Source organism: Panthera leo (assembly GCF_018350215.1).
Source record: "Panthera leo isolate Ple1 chromosome Y unlocalized genomic scaffold, P.leo_Ple1_pat1.1 chrY_random_Un_scaffold_86, whole genome shotgun sequence".
NCBI lineage: Eukaryota > Metazoa > Chordata > Mammalia > Carnivora > Felidae > Panthera > Panthera leo.
In genome coordinates, this window is record NW_024962240.1 from 19,694 (window position 1) to 30,231 (window position 10,538).

Below are 10,538 nucleotides of genomic sequence, written 5' to 3' on the forward strand. Positions count from 1 at the left end.
ACTGACTGAGCTAACCAGGTGTCACAACAGTTGCTTCTTGAACATCCATGGGTTTCTTTGTTTGTTTGTTTCCCTTTCTGCCTTAAATATTGCCTCTTTCTCCTTCTCATTATATACACATAATAAAATCCCAGCTCTGACTCTCCATTCTCTGGCCCTTACCACACTAGCTTCTTTTTTGTCCATCACAACCCTGACAACTCTTCTTTGCTTATCTTCACAAGCAGCCGCTTCATAAGGAAACCCCTCTGTCTGGGGTTTCCACCCCAGCTCTTAACCATTCTGGGTTGCCTCCATCACTTCTAAGATCACACTGTTACATAAATGAGCCAAAGATGACTGGCTCACTCAGTTAAGCATCCAACTCTTAATTTTGGTTCAGATCATGATCTGATGGCTTGTGAGTTTGAGCCCCACATTGGGCTCTGGGCTGATCGCACTGAACCTGCTTGGGATTCTCTCTCTCTCTCTCTCTCTCTCTCTCTCTCTCTCGGTCTCTCTGTATCTTTCTCTCCCCTTCTCCTGCTTGTATGCACATGCTCTCTCTCTCTCTCTCTCTCTGAAAATAAACTTAAAAACTTAAAAGTTCTCTCTCTCTCTCAAAGTGAATTTAAAAACATAAAATTTGTTTTAAAAAAAATACCCCAAACAAGCAGAATTTAGTCATTTAGATTTTCCTAGTTTGCAAATACTGAAAATCTTCCCTCAGCATGTGCTGGGTGATGAAATAGAAACTACTACCGTTTGGAGCTCTCTGACTCAGAATTTCTAGAGTTGCTGAACAACATTTCTAAGTGTGCTTCCTATGGAGTTTCCTTACCCAACTCAGCGTCTGCCTTAATTTTCATGCATGAGGGCCTTCCTCTCTCAAAAAAACCTCTCCAAGCATCACCCAGTAAAGTGTGTTGTATGTTACTGCTTCTTAATAGTCTTATTTATTACTTTGACTAACCTCTAAATCCCACTCCAACACAACCACCAGTCAGTGTTAACCTCCATAAAGGCTTTGACTATTGCCATGTTTCCCTGATTCCACTCTGACAGATGAACCTGTGTCTCCTCCACTGCCATGATAACCGTTCCACAAACATGCCAATATCAGCTTTCCTTATTTGTCTCTGTTCATTTTTCAGTGAAGACTGAGATCAGAGCTCAAATGTGGGTCCATGCCAAACTCAAGTTTTTAGGCATTCAACGTGTTTCGTTTGGTGTTTTGTGTTGTTTTGCTTTTCCCGGTGCAAGCTGTTGCTTTTTAGCCATTTAGATTTTTTACTTTTCTCATATAGTCCCATCTCTGCCTCTGCATCCTCTAACACATACCTTAAACCTCACCAGCCATTTGTTGGTAGAGCCATTTGTTGGTAGAGCCAACATACATACCATACATAAGGTAGAGCCGCTTTATAAGACCTGACACTGCTCTTTCCTCTCGAGACTTGGCTGCTGAGTGAGTTCACTGAAACAGCTGTCTCCCGTCTCCTTAGATGCTGGTCCTCCGTCTTGCCCTTGCCCACCACCCCTTCCAGATTGTGGCCCTTTTGCTGCAAAGACTAGAAAGCAATGAGCAGATTAAGGAAGCTTTTTCACCAAGCAACATACTCTTCACCAGAGAGTGTAACAACTCCATTTTTCCCACTAGCAGAATAAAGTCATGATGGTTTGGTTATCACTGGGAATTCTGAAGAAGGGCAGCAGACAAGGGTTGGTGCCCTGTTGGTGCACCACCTGCCTCATGTAGGTGGGTCAAATTAGGGTAGAAAAAGCAAGGTGGGGTAGTGGGTGGACCTTCACCTGTCAGAGTACTCTTGTCCCTGGCACAGGCAGCTAGGCACTATTCTAAGGCTGGCTTGCTGCCTGCCTTCCCATAGCCAAAGATAGTAGACGCAGTGGTAATGGCGTAGAAGGAGCAGGGCAAGAGTCTGTTTCACAGGGAGTACCATGTTCTGGTTCCTGCCCACCAAGATCCCAACAAGTGAAAATCCTTGCCTCCCTAAAACACTTGCAGGAAGAAGCATGTAAGTCTTTATGTCTGAATGCAGTCCAAGCACAAACTTTCTTCAATGGGGAGCTGTTTTCTTCGTCATAGTCTCTACCAGCAGTTCACTTCTTTTCTACCTGCCTGGAAGAGTCTAACTCTTGGTTTGGTGAGGTTAGGTGGTCTGGGTGGTGCCAGGAACAGCATCAGGACTGGTAAGCTGTCCTTTGGGCACAGTGATGGCTCCCGGAATGCATTAAGCAGAGGTCTGGAAGGAGATGTGAGCCTGGGCCTTGAGTTGGGAAAGGCTCCAATGGCTCTGTGCCTGAAGCCCTAACACCTAGGGCAGTAGGCTTTGAGGATTTCTGAAACCATGGTATTTCCATAGCCAAGCCCAGCCATACCTGTTGAGTACAGGGAGAGGAGACCAGTTGCTGGAGTAAGGATGGCAGATACCTCTTGTCACTGGAATGGGTAGCAGGGTTCTTCTAGGTCTGACTCACCGCATACTTGCATGCCACCTGCATACCTCTGGTGAGAAGGAAGCAAGGCAAGACAAAGAGGAGAGCCTGCCAGACTCTCCAGGACATTGGGGGAAGGGGATTGAGTCAGTGTGATGTTCTGGCCTGGTCAGTTGGGTGGGATCCAGAGGTGGTGACTAAAGGGTCAGGCTAGAAAGGTTCTCGCACATCCTGCAGTTTGTGTTGGTGTAAAGTACACTGGTGGGGTACAGTGGCCTGGGAAACCTCAGGACAAAGTTGCCTTCACCTGGGTGTGGCATGCCTCGGCATCATGGGTTCTTGAGGCACTAAAGGGAACTGTGGATGCTTGTGGCCTTAAAACCTTGAATGTATCCTAGCACTTGTGTCTTCTGATCCCCTAAGCCAAATAGGATTGGAACACCTAGAAGTTCTGGGTGCTTAAGATTTTGCTTCCTCCCTGCCAGCAGAATGTGGCTCCTCTCAAACTTTCTTGTTCCATTTCCCACTTCCACCATCCTCCTGAGGTGTTCAAGACTCCTAGTGTACAAGCAGGGGCTCTTTAGTCCTTGCCATTTGCCTGTACACCAGTTCCTCTCAATTCACAAAAGTGATCATGCCGTTAAAGTCACACTAAACAGCTGTGATATGAAACTTCCCCCAGTGTAGTCTTATCTCCACAAACTTGGAATGCTTTCCCAATAAATGACTTCCATCCCCATCACAGGAAAGAGTCCCCAGGAATAACTGTCCTCTTGCTTCTGGATCCCCATCATACAAACTGTGGGTGCACTCAAGTTCCCAGGAAATTAAATGGACCCCGTGCCCATGGCATCTTTATCATGAGGGCTCTCAGGAAAGAACAGGTACTTTCACTACGTACAAGCTTCCCCATGCAGAGAAAGACAACAAAACAAAGCAAAACATACACACATCCCAGGAGCTATTTATTCTTCCCATACCAGGTCAGCAAGAACTGTATTTGAAAAGTCTTCAAGAGAGCTCTGTTGCCATCATGTTCGGTCTGAGCCCAAATGACAACTACTTCTGACTTGGGAACCAGACTGCCTTGCAATCTACATCAGAAGCTATCTTCATTTTGCGGTAGGGAATAGAGCCATGTCTTGGTCTAGGTGGGTGGTAGGGATGGGGTAGAGGAGGGACGTTTTGAGAATGAGCAGCAGGTGCTAGGTTAATGCCTCATGTCTCTCACTGAAGGTCCAGATTGCAGTCAGGCAGGAAGGGAGAGAGAATGAGACTGAATGTGCTGGTAAGTAAAAGAGGTTCCCATAAATGCCTCTAGATACACATTCTTGAGCTTGCCAGATCTCATGGAATCTTGGAAGCCAAGTTGGAGAGGTCTTGGAGAGTTTTGGGCTGGTAGAGGGACTGCAACTACGATCCTCTATTCTTTACTGTAGGACAAAGAGCAGGGCACAGCTTTGAGTGCTCCTCATTCTGCTTGCATTCCTGCCCCACTGACAACAGAGGGCAGTAGGACCAAGTTTGGAGGGAATAATGCTTAGCTCTGCCACCACAGAGGCTGCTGGCTTGATGGATGATCAGTGCTGTGGTCTGAGTGCTGTACAACTGGAATTGGAGGCGGAGAGCCTGCAGCATAGTTCCTGGAGTCACATTTACTTGAGGCACCTAGCCAGAGAAGCCAACCACTACTATTTTTTTTTTTTTTTCTGATCTCAGAAGCTAAGCTACGTCTATTTAGTACTTGAGAGACAGTTTAACTATTAAGGTGACTACTGTATACTATTGCCATTCACCAGCCACCAGCCAACCATCTTTTATTGTTTATTTATTGTTGAGGGCACACTCAACATCTCTTCTCCCTTTCCTTAGGCACCACAGCTGTTATCTCTGCCCAACTGCAGTATACGTAGGCAGCATGGTTCTAGCCTTCCTTTGCAACCCCAACATCCTCCACAACCCCAACTATGTATGAGTACAAACATTCCTACAAATATTCCCAGGCATATTCTTGCATCCTAACTTGTGCCAGTTCACATGCATACCTCAACTATCAAAACCACAGACTGCCCATCCCAGCCTCCACAATGTAGTCTTTTTCTCCCACATGGTTTTTTTTTTCCTGCAAGAATGACTTTCCTTTCACCCCACAGAGAAGCTGCCATGCCAACAACTGCCACTTCATGCCATGCACCATAATACACACTGCATGCACACTCTACTCTCAAGGAAAACAGGCAGACAGGCCTGATTGGTTCCTCAGGAAATGAAAATGTACTTTCATTAAGTTGGGCACTTCACACAGAAAGGAAAAACAAGGGTGCCTGGGTGGTTCAGTCAGCTTAGTGTCCAACTGGGGCTCAGGTCACAATTTCACTGTTGGTGGGTTCCAGCCCTGCGACAGGCTCTGTGCTGACAGCTCAGAGCCTGGAGCCTGCTTCAGATTCTCTGTCTCCCTCTCTCTCTGCCCCTCCCCCATTGGCACACATGCACTCTCTCTCAAAATGAAGTAAATAAAAAAATTAAATAAATAAATAGCATTTTAAAAATCTTGAGAGAGAGAGAGACAGAGAGAGACAGAGACAGAGACAGAGACAGAGACAGAGACAGAAAACCAAACAAATGAACACTTCCCAGGAGGCAATAGGTCCTGCACAGGACTCAGGTCAGATGGAAGGAGAGAACACTTGACCATACCACCTTTTGTTTTCCTGTGATTCCTTGGATGACTGTCAGCCCAAGGAAGTGATCTCTTGTGGTGCAATACAAGTACATCCGTCCTCAGATGTGGCAGTGGGATTTGAACTTCAGCCGAAACTATTTATCTAAAATCCTCTTTTCTACCTATGGACAACCACAAAGCAGGGTTTTGATACAGTGCCTGTGTGGGAGTGGTTTCCAGCAAAGCCTACTGATGTCGTTTGGAAGATGTCAGCTCACACTTGTAGGGAATGTTAGGGAAGAACAAGAGAAGCTCTCAGTGGTTGGTCTGGGCTGTGCAAGGTGTCTAGAGAAGGTGTCTGGGCTGCATGTGTCCTGAGCTCAGGTATTTGGATTCTTGGCCAGATCTCACAGAATCTACCTAAAGGTGGAAACCTGAGCTGGGCAAGCCAGGTTAGAGACCTGGGTTAAGAGACCTCCAGGATTCTAGGGAGGAGGGTGATGGAAGTCTATGGTCCTCCATGTGCATCACTACCCAGGTGGCTGCCTGGCTGGCTGGCTGGCTGTCTTTCTGCCGCTGCTACAAGCCAGGCTGTTGCTGGTGGGAAGCAGACTGAGGAGTTGCAGAATGCCAGGAACAGGCTTCTGGGGTACACAGTGCAATGCTATAGCAAGGCAGACACATCAGGTCTGAAAGAGGACATTTCTCAGGGAGCATCTGGGCTGGCATGGAGAGCCTGGAGGTGGCAGGCAGAAGTCATAGGCGGGTTTGGGCCACTGGCTTTAGCAGTGGGATTGCCAGAAGCTATACTCCCAGCTGCACGGTGCAGTCTCTAAAGGTTTCCCACCAGGGTTCCTGGCATCTATGGCTGTAACACTGTGAATGCCTCTGATATCAGAAGCAAAGCAATGGAGATCTTTGTTAGTACTTGCATGGGAGACAAACTAGGAATTTTAGACGCTTAGGGTGTTTTTCTCTCTGCTAGTTAGCTGTCTCTCTCTTCATGGTCACTGCAGGTGCCCTGCTGGAGTCTTTGAAAGTTCCCCATTGTCTATAACTACTGACTCCCAAGCTGAGATCAAAAGAAACATGATGGTGACACCCCTGAAGAATAAATTATCCCAAGATAAACCTGGGATTACTTCTGTAGCACCATTTTTTACTGGAAAACGTTTAGGGATTGCCATGGCTTTTACATCACAAGACACATGGATGTGTTATGGAACACAAGGATATTTGCATGCAATTTAAGGATGAGACATTGGCTTTCAGTGAAATTCTCATGTAATTCTGTTGTATCATGTTGAAAAAAAAATGGAGTAGTTATAAAAAAAATACAGCAATGGCGACTTTTATATTTACCCATATACTTACTTTTCACAGTACTATTTGACCACCTGGCTTCAAATTTGTCTTGTGTTTTTATTTCAGCACGAAGCCCTACCTTTACCATTTATTATATGGCACGGTACTAACAGTATTTTATTAGCAAATCTCTTGAGCACTGCTCCCATTTTTTTTTTTAATTTAAATTCAAGTTAGTTCACATGCAGCGTAGCCTTGGTTTCAAGAGTAGAAACCAGTGATTCATCTCTTACATATGACACACAGTGCTCATCCCAACAAGTGCCCTCCTTCCTTAATACCTGTCACCTATTTAGCGCATCCCCCCACCTACCTCCCCTCCAGCAACCCTCAGTTCGTTCTCTGTAATTCTACTGGATATAAAAGTCTTTTCTTTTTCAATTTTTAATTTAAATTTTAGGTGGTTAACATACAGAACAATGTTGGTTTCAGTAGGAGAACTCAGTGATTTATCACTTACATCCAACACCCAGTGCTCATGCCAACAAGTGCCCTCCTTAATGGTCATCACCAGTCGAGTTCATCCCCCACCCACCTTCCTCCATCAGCCTTCGGTGGCTTCTCTATCATTAAGAGTCTCTCCTGGGTTGCTTCCCTTCCCCCCTCTCTTTTTTTTCCTCCCTTCCCCCATGTTCATCTATTTTGTTTCCTAACTTCTGTGTACGAGTGAAATAATATCATATTTGTCTTTCTCTGATTCACTTATTTTTCTTAGCATAATATACTCCAGCCCCAGCCACATCATTGCAAATGACAAGATTTCATTCTTTTTGATAGGTTAATAATATTCCTTCGTATATAGATAAAACATCTTCTTTATCCACTTATCAGTCAATGGATATTTGGGCTCTTGACATAGTTTGGCTATTGTTGATAGTGCTGCTATGAACATTGGGTGCATGTACCCCTTACAGTCTATATTTCTGTATACTTTGGGTAAATATGTAGTAGTAGTGCAACTGCTAGATCATAAGGTAGTTCTATTTTTAGTTTTTTGAGGAACATCCATACTGTTTTTAGAGTATCTACACCAGTTTGCACTCCTACCAAACAGTGAAGACTGCTCCCCTTTCTCCACATCCTCATCAACATCTTTTGTTTCCCGATATGTTAATTTTAGCCATTCTGACAGGTGTGAGGTAGTATCTCATCTTAGTTTTGATTTTTATTTCCCTGATGATGAGTGATGTAGAGCGTTTTATCATGTGCCTGTTAGCCATCTGGATGTCTCCTTGGGAACAAAATAACTATTCATGTCTTCTGCCCATTTCTTAACTGGGTTATTTGCTTTTTGGGTGTTGAGTTTGAGAAGTTCTTTACAGATTTTGGATACTAACCATTTATCCAATATGTCATTTGCAAATAGCTTCTCCCATTCTGTAGGCTGCCTTTTACTGTTGTTGATGGTTTCCTTTGCAGTGCAGAAGGCTTTTATCTTGATGAAGTCCCAATAGTTCCGGTTTGTTTTTGTTTACCTTGCCTCAGGAGATGTGACTAGTAAGAAGTTGCTGTGGCTAAGGTCAAAGAGGTTGCTCCTCTCCTAGAGGAGACTTGCTTTCTCCTCTAGGATTTTGATGGTTTCCTGTCTCACAGTTAGGTCTTTCATCCATTTTGAATTTATTTTTGTGTAGGTGTAAGAAAGTGGTGCAGGTTCAATCTTCTGCATGTCACTGTCCAGTTTTCCCAGCATTATTTGTGAAAGATACTGTCCTTTTTCCATTGGGCACTCTTCCCTGCTTTGTTGAAGATTAGTTGGCCATATTGATGTGGGTCCAATACTGGGTTTTCTGTTCTGTTCCACTGATCTACATAGATCTGTGTTTGTGCCAGTACCATACCGTCTTCATGATTAACAGCTTTGCAATACAGCTTGAAATCTGGAATTGTGGTGCCTCCACCTTTGTTTTTCTTTTTAAGGATTGCTTTGTCTATTCAGGGTCTTGTGTGGTTCCATGCCAATTTTAGGATTGTTTGTTTTAGCTCTGTGAAGAATGCTGGTGGTTTATTGATAGGGATTCTACACTACACGTGTATATTACTTTGGGAAGTGTAGCTATTTTAACAATATTTATTCCTCTAATTCATGAACATGGAATGCTTTTCCTTTTTTTTTTTTTTTTTTTTTTTTGGTATCCTCTTCAATTTCTTTTATAGAAGTGTTTGAGAGTTTTTAGAGTACAGATCTTTAACCTCTTTGGTTAGGTTTACTGCTAGGTATCTTATTGTTGGTGGAATTGCAAATGGGATCAATTTCTTCATTTAATTTCATGCTGCTGCTTTATTTGTGTATAGAAATGAAACAGATTTCTTCACACTGATCTTACGACCTGCAACTTCGCTGAATTCATGTATCAGCTCTAACAATTTAGTGGTGGAGTCTTTAAGGTTTTCTACATCGTGTATCATGTAGTCTGTGAATAGTGGATGTCTGTCTTCTTTCTTGCCCATCTGGATGTCTTTTATTTCTTTTTGTGGTGTGGCTGCTGCAGCTAAGACTTCCAGTACTATGTTAAAGGGTAAGTAACAGTGAGAGTGGACATTCCTGTTTTGTTTCTGACCGTAGACCAAAAGCTCTGTTTTTTTTTGTTTAAGGATGATCTTAGCTGTGGGTCTCTCCTATGTGGCTTTTATCATGTTGGAGCGTGTTCCATCTATCCCTACTTTGTTGAGGGTTTCTATCAACAAAAGATGCAGCATTTTTTTTAAATGCTTTTATTACACCTATTGACAGGATCATATGGTTCTCATCCTTTCTTCTTCTTCTTCTTTTTTATTTTTTTCTATTTTATTTTTTTTAAACAACAGAAGTTTATTGTTTCACAGTTCTGAAAGCTAGAAATCCAAGATCAAGGTGCTGTCAGATTTGGTTTCTCCTGTGGCCTCTCTCCTTAGCTTGCAGATGGCCACTTTCTGTGTCCTCACATAGCCTTTTCTCTGCACATCCACCCCTGGTGTCTCTTTGTGTGTCCCAAATTCCTCCTCTTATAAGATCACTAGACAGGTAGGATTTGGGCCCACCTAATGGCCCCATTTTAACTTAATCATCCCTTTAAAGGCTCTGTATTCAAATACAGTCACATATTGAGGTACTGGGCTTTGAGCTTCAACAGAGGAATCTTGGGAGAGTCACAATACAGCCCATAAGAGGCATTTGAGGAACATCTACTCTGTCTGTCCCAGGCGCCAGAAATACAGAAGGGAAAGACTCAGATCTTGCCCACAGGACTGTCAGTCTTTTGAAAGAGACAGACAATTGTAAAATGCCTCTTCTCCATTTACCTTGGCCTGTGTCTTACACTTAAATTTGCAGTGTTTACAAATTTTTCATCGAATATACATTCAGTATTTTGACCACCTCAGATTCTCATTTCAATCAGCTATGAACTCTCCAGGTCTTTACCAGCTCGGGAAGAGAATTTATTGGAGCCCACTCAGAAACAGGAAAAGGCTAGCCAAGAACCCAGAGAAGCTGGGCCAAACTGAGGGGAAATGAAGTAGCTGAGATTGAAGTGTGTCTTCACATGCCGCTTTTCCACCCCATTCTGCCAAATTATTTTTTATTTACTTTTATTTACATTTATTTATTTATTTATTTATTTATATGAAATTTATTGTCCAATTGGTTTCCATACAACACCTAGTGCTCATCCCAAAAGGTGCCCTCCTCAGTGCCCATCACCCACCCTCCCCTCCCTCCCACCCCCCATCAACCCTCAGTTTATTGTCAGTGTTTAAGAGTCTCTTATGATTTGGCTCCCTCCCTCTCTAACCATTTTTTTCCCTTCCCCTCCCCCATAGTCCTCTGTTAAGTTTCTCAGGATCCACATAAGAGTGAAAACATATGGTATCTGTCTTTCTCTGTATGACTTATTTCACTTAGCATAACACTCTCCAGGTCCATCCACGTTGCTACAAAAGGCTGTATTTCATTCTTTCTCATTGCCACGTAGTATTCTATTGGGTATATAAACCACAATTTCTTTACCCATTCATCAGTTGATGGACATTTAGACTCTTTCCATAATTTGGCTATTGTTGAAAGCACTGCTGTAAACATTGAGGTACACGTGCTCCT